Here is a 6,693-nt window from a genome sequence, read left to right as displayed (position 1 = left end):
GTGGTACCTTGTATGGTACTAGTCCATGAATACCGGATATTTTAGCTCAGGCCGTATTTTATCCCAAAATGCCAAACTTCAACGAAACTCTTTTTATTTATTTATTTACCCTCTCACCTTCACGAATTTACTTATCCCTTGTTTGATATAGCATAATAATTATAATCCCAAAACAATCTCATTCCCGAACTTACGTCGATTAACTTACGACAAAACTTTAAGGTAAAAAAATCAGGATGTAACACCTCATTTCCGAGCTTTCATAAATTTATTTATGGCGCACTTTCACGTATGAAAATATGAGGTATAACATTGGACTCGTGGGGTTATGGGTAGTCAGGATCTAACCCTTGACTCGGGTTTTGATCGTGTGGGCCCAAGGTTGACTTTTGTTGACTTTTTGGGAATTGGGTAAAGATTGGGATTTTATTATTTGGAATTGATTCCTATATTATTGTTTGATGTTATTGAATTGTTTTCTGGCTAGATTTGAGTCGGACGAAGGTAATTTTTAGAGGAAAGGCTATTTTAGAGGATTATTTTTGGCTTATTGTTGTAATTATCTTTCCTAACCTTGTGTGGGTTACACGCCTTAGGATTTGGCCTTATTTGCCTAATTGTGTTATGTGTAAAGTGATATGTACGTGAGGTACGTGTGCTATGTGTGGTTTATGAATGGAATAGACCTTAGGCTTCTAATATGCCTTATTTTGATGATGTGCTTTAAATGAAACTTGCTCCATCACTTTGTGACTACATAAACTTGATTGCTACAATTGATTTAGTCATAGTAATGTTTTACATGTTTATCACCCATCCGCACTTCATTATAGTCATGTCATTGTGCACCTTGTTGATAAGTTATGAGCATATATATTTCGATGATAATTTGGTATATTGCATTGTTATGACTATGGCACATATGGACATATTGGGGCGGATATTAAATTGTGGCAGGGTGTGGAGCATAGGGGTGAATATTGCTATTGTGATGGGGTGTGGAGCATAAGGGTGGCATTCTTATGGATGAAATATGTAGCATAAGGGTGTCATTCTTGTTGATGAAATGTGGAGCACAAGAGTGGTATTCATATTTGTGAAATGTGGAGCATAAGGGTGGCATTCTTGATGATGTTCATGTGGCAGTATAAGGGTGACATAATTGATCATGTACATGCATTCTTTAAACTTTATCAACTATTGCAACATGTTTTTTGAGTTGTATTTAACATACTATCATATGCCTATGTTTATATTTGATGATTTGTTTGTCAAAAATGGATTTTTGTACGTTGAGTTGTTATCACATATTTTAACGAGATTGTTGGTATTGCATTCTGTTACACATTCTTGTTGCAAGTTGTTATACATATGTACACACACACACACACACACACACACACATATATATATATATATATATATTGCACAGGTTCTTTTATTAGTGAGTATCACATGACTTGAACCTTGTCACTACTTCACTGAGGTCAGTCTTGATACTTGTTGAGTACACATTGTTCCATACTTATGCTACACTTCTGCACATTTTGTGCAGATTCGGTTGTTGGAGGCAGCGGGCTTCGAGAGTGAGAGCATACGTTGTTCGTAAGGATTTAAGGTAGTGCTTCATGACCGTCACAGTCCCTTGGAGTCCTATCTATTTACATTGATATTGTTATTTTCACATTCAAATAGTATTTTATTGAGACTTCTTAATATATTCGGTTTAAAGCTCATGACTCTGTACTACTTGGTTTTGGGGAGTTGTATTAGTTATTACTACTTTGGCTTATGTTATCATTATTTCTATTGTTTATGGCAATTCCAAACTTATTATATCATGTATTGATGATTTAATGTTGTTAATGTAATTAGCTTACCTAATCTTCAAGCTTAGGTGTCATCACGACCCTTTTGGTGGGATTTGGATCATGACAAGTTGATATTCGAGCCCTATATTCATAGGTCCTACAAGTCATGAGCCAGTTTAGTAGAGTCTTGCGGATCGGTACGGGGATATATGTATTTATCTTCAAGAGGCTACCGAACTGTTAGGAAACTACATTTTCTTTCATTCTTTATCTTGCAAATTTTTTATTCCCGCATTTGAATCATTACTCTTTTATTCTCACCCAGGTGGTGAGGACACGTTATGTGGGTTTAGCTGAGTCAGCACCAGTTCCCCCTGTTAGAGTTGCTATAGGCCGGGGTCGAGGTAAAGGTTGACGTAGGGCACATTTCGCAGCTAGATCCCCTACTAGAGAAGCAACTGTGGAGCCACCAGTAGCTCTAGTTGAAGAGTATGAGCTCGGACATGTTGAGTATGCACCTGAGTGGCCTGTCGTTATGCAGTACTTCAGGAGACTCTGGCTCACTTCATGGGTATGTTTGAGAGCTTGGCCCAGGAACGATTGATTCCATTGCACCAGCTATTTCATAGGTTGGGGCAGGCAGCTAGACTCTTGCCACCAATAGGTAAAGGTCTCATGTTTACCAAACACCGAGTATTCTGCCGGTGCAATCAGTAGTTGCAGTTCAGTCCAAGGTAGGATCAGTCGTGTCAGTTAAGGAGCAGAAAAAATTGGGAAGGTTTCACAGACTTCATCCTCCCAAGTTTAGTGGAGGCGCTTTTGAGGATGCACAAGGTTCCTTGGATCATTATCATCATATTTTGCGTACTTTGGGTTGGGTTGCGTCAAACAGGGTCGACTTTACCACCTTTCAATTGACGGAGCTAGCATATAGGTGGTGGCAGACTTATGAGGCGAGTAGGCCAGCGAGCACAACACTACTTACATGGTCTCATTTCTCAAATCTTTGGGGGGGGGGGAGTTTATCTAATAAACCTATATGGATGAGTTGTTCAGTGAGTTTGAGCATTTCTGCTAGTAGAATATGACAGTGACTTAGTTATGATGTTTACAGAGTTATACTGTTATGCAACTCTTTTGGTTTCTATTGAGAGGGAAAGAGTCTGTAGATTTGTTGAGGGACTCACCTATAGCCTTAGATTTGGATGGAACGGGAGACGGAGACTAAGACTTCATTTCATCAGGTTATGGAGATTGCTAGGAGATTACAGCATATCCGAAGGTAGAAGAGTGAGGATAGGGAGCTTAAAAAGTCTCGTTCTGCAAGATTTAGTTGCATCTACTTTACGGCCAAGGCTCAACATGGTAAATGTCATTTTACTCGACTAGTTGAGTCTGCACTTCAAGTTTCACATAGTGTTCTAGATAGCCATAGATTTCAGGGCACTCATACCGAATAGTCATCCTTCAGTTCACCTTCTGCACGGGATTCCTATAATGGTTATTCTAGTCATTTGGGGTAGACCTAGTTCCAGCAACCATGTCAATAGAGAGGCTGTTTTGAGTGTGGTGATACAAGTCATATCATGAGAGATTGTCCCAAACTTCAGATGAGTGTACCTAAGCAGGGTACTCAAGCTATGATTTCCGCTCCAAATGCTACTCCATCTGCATAGCCAGCTATAGGTGGAGGATAGGTGGGTAGAGGTCGTCCTAGAAAGGGAGGCCAGGCCTATTGATATGCTTTAGCTGGTGGACTAAGGCAATCGTATCAAATGTAGTCATTACAGGTATTTTTTTGGTTTGTTATAGAGATTCTTTATGTTATTTAATTCGGATTCTGCTTATTCACATGTGTCGTCCTACTTTGCTTCATATATGAATATATCTCGTAATTCTTTGGATTCTCTTGTTTATGTGTATACAACCATTAGGAATTCTATTGTGGTGGATTGTATCTATCGTTCTTGTATGGTTTCTATTAGGGGCTATGAGACTAGGGTTGATCCTTTATTGCTTAATATGGTAGATTTTGATGTGATTTTGCATATGAATTAGTTATCTATATACCATGCTATTCTTGATTGTCACGCTAAGACCATGACATTGGCTATGCCGGGATTACCGAGGTTGGAATGGAGAGGTTCCTTGGGTCGTATTACTAGTAGAGTGGTTTCCTTTTTGAAGGCTCAATAAATAGTTAGGAATGTCAGTGTTGATACTCCTACGATTGATTCAGTCCCCTTAGTGAGAAAGTTTCTTGATGTATTCCCTATAGACCTATCGGGCATGCCATTCGATAGGGATATTAATTTTGGTATTGACTTGGAACTGGGCACTCAGCCCATATCTATTCCACTGTATTGCATGGCTCTATCAAAGTTGAAAGATTTGAAGGAACAATTGTAGGAATTGTTAGATAAAGGTTTCATCATGCCGAATTTGTCACCTTATGGTGCGCCGGTGGTAGTTCCATAAGTATTTACTACTCGCGTTGATAATTTATTTGATCAGCTTCAGGGTGCTAAGGTGTTCTCCAAAATTGACTTGAGATCGGGGTACCATATCAGGGCGACATAACTAAGATGGATTTCAAGATACGTTATAGGAATTATGAGTTTTTGGTGATGTTTTTTTGTCTAATTAATGAGCCACCAGCCTTCATGCATTTGGTGAATAGTGTGTTCCAACCCTATTTGTATTCCTTTGTCATCGTGTTCATTGATGACATCTTGGTATATTCCCATAGAAGGGAGGAGCATAAGCAGCATTTGAGGTTGTTGCTTCAGGCTCTAAATGAGAAGTTATATGCCAATTTCTCTAAGTCAGAGTTTTGCTTGGATTTGATGGTATTCTTGGGCTATGTGGTGTCTAGTGAGGGGATTAAGGTGGATCCGAAGAAGATTGAGGCAGTTCAGAGTTGGCCCAGACCTTTTACCGCCCTAGAGATCCAGAGTTTCCTAGGTTTGGCTGGGTATTATCGATGCTTTGTGCAGAGATTTTCATCTATTGCAGGCTCATTGACTAAGTTGACCTATAAAGGTGCTCCATTAGGTGGTCTGACGAGTGTGAGGAAAGCTTTTAGAAGCTCAAGACTGCATTGACTACAACTCCAATGTTGGTGTTGCCTTCGGGATTAGGGTATTATACAATTTATTGTGATGCTTCGCTTATTGGTCTCATGTGTGTGTTGATGCAGGATGGTAGGGTGATTGTCTATGCTTTGCATTAGTTGAAGCCCCATGAGAAGAACTATCCAGTGCATGATTTGGACTTAACAACTATTGTGTACACACTCAAGATTTGGAGGCATTACTTATATGGTGTGTTTTGTGAGGTATATTTGGATTATTGGAGTCTCTAGAATCTGTTTAAATAGAAAGATTTGAATGTAAGGCAGCGGAGGTGGTTAGAGTTGTTGAAGGATTATGATGTCACTATTCTCTATCATTTGGGGAAGGCCAATATAGTGGCAGACGCCTTGAGTAGGAAGGCAAAGAGTATGGATAGCTTAACATTCCTTCTAGTTAGGGAGAGGCCTCTAACTATGGATGTTCAGGCATTGGATAACAAATTAGTGAAATTGGATATTTCATAGTCGAGCAGAGTCATTGCTTGTGTTGTGTCTTGGTTGTCCTTGTTTGAGCTTATTAAGGCTCGTCAGTATGTTGATCCCCACTTACTTATCATTAAGGACACGGTGTAGCGCGGTGATACTAAGGAGATGACTATTGGTGATGATGGGGTATTGCAATTTCAAGGTTAAGTTTATGTTTTTAATGTCGATGGCTTGAGAGAGTTGATTCTTGAAGAGGCTCATAGTTCACGGTATTCCATTCATTCAGGTGCTACGAAAATGTATCGTGACTTGAAGCAGCATTATTAGTGGATGAGGATGAAGAAGGACATTGTTGGACATGTTTCTATGTGTTTGAATTACCAACATGTCAAGTATGAGCATCAGAAACTGGGTGGTTTACTTCAGAAGATTGATATACATAAGTGGAAGTGGGAGCGTATTACTATGGATTTTGTGGTAGGGTTGCCACTGACTTAGAGGAAGTTTGATGTCATTTGAGTCATTATGGGTCAGCTGACCAAGTGGACGCATTTCATTCTGGTCATGACTTCCTACATTTTGGAGCAGTTGGCTAAAATCTACATTAGAGAAATCATTTGCCTGCATGGTGTACCCATTTCTATCATCTCATACCGCGATCCGTTTAATTGCACTTTTAGAGGGTGGTTAAGCGTGAGTTAGGCACGTAGGTTGAGTTGAGTACTGCATTTCACCCTTAGATGGACGGGTAGTCCGAGCGGATCATTCAAATCTTAGAGGATATGTTGAGGGCATGCACTATTGATTTTGGAGGCCAGTGGGACCAGTTTCTACCTCTAGCGAAGTTTGCCTACAACAACAGCTATCAGTGTAGTATCCATATGGCTCCGTATAAGGCCTTATATAGTAGGCGGTGTCATTCTCTGGTTGGTTAGTTCGAGCCGACGAGGCTAGGTTACTAGGCACATACTTGGTCCGTGATGCTTTGGAGAAGGTGAAGTTGATTTAGGAGAGGCTTCTCATAGCCCAGTCCAAGCAGAAGAGTTATGCAGACCGAAAGGTTCGTGATGTGACTTCGTGGAGAACGAGAAGGTTCTTCTTGGTGTTTCGCCCATGAAGGGTGTGATGTGTTTCGCCCATGAAGGGTGTGATGAGGTTTGGGAAGAAGGGAAAGTTGAGCCCGACGTTTATTGGTCCTATTGAGGTGTTTGAGAGAGTTGGCAAGGTTGCTTATAGACTTACTTTGCCTCCTAGTCTTTCGGGAGTCCATCTGGTATTCCATATTTCTATGCTTTTGAAGTATCATAAAGATAAGTCCCATGT

This window comes from Nicotiana sylvestris, chromosome 12 (genome assembly GCF_000393655.2).
Source record: "Nicotiana sylvestris chromosome 12, ASM39365v2, whole genome shotgun sequence".
NCBI classification, from domain to species: Eukaryota; Viridiplantae; Streptophyta; class Magnoliopsida; order Solanales; family Solanaceae; genus Nicotiana; species Nicotiana sylvestris.
The sequence above is the reverse complement of the archived record's forward strand: the minus strand, read 5'-3'. Positions refer to the sequence as shown.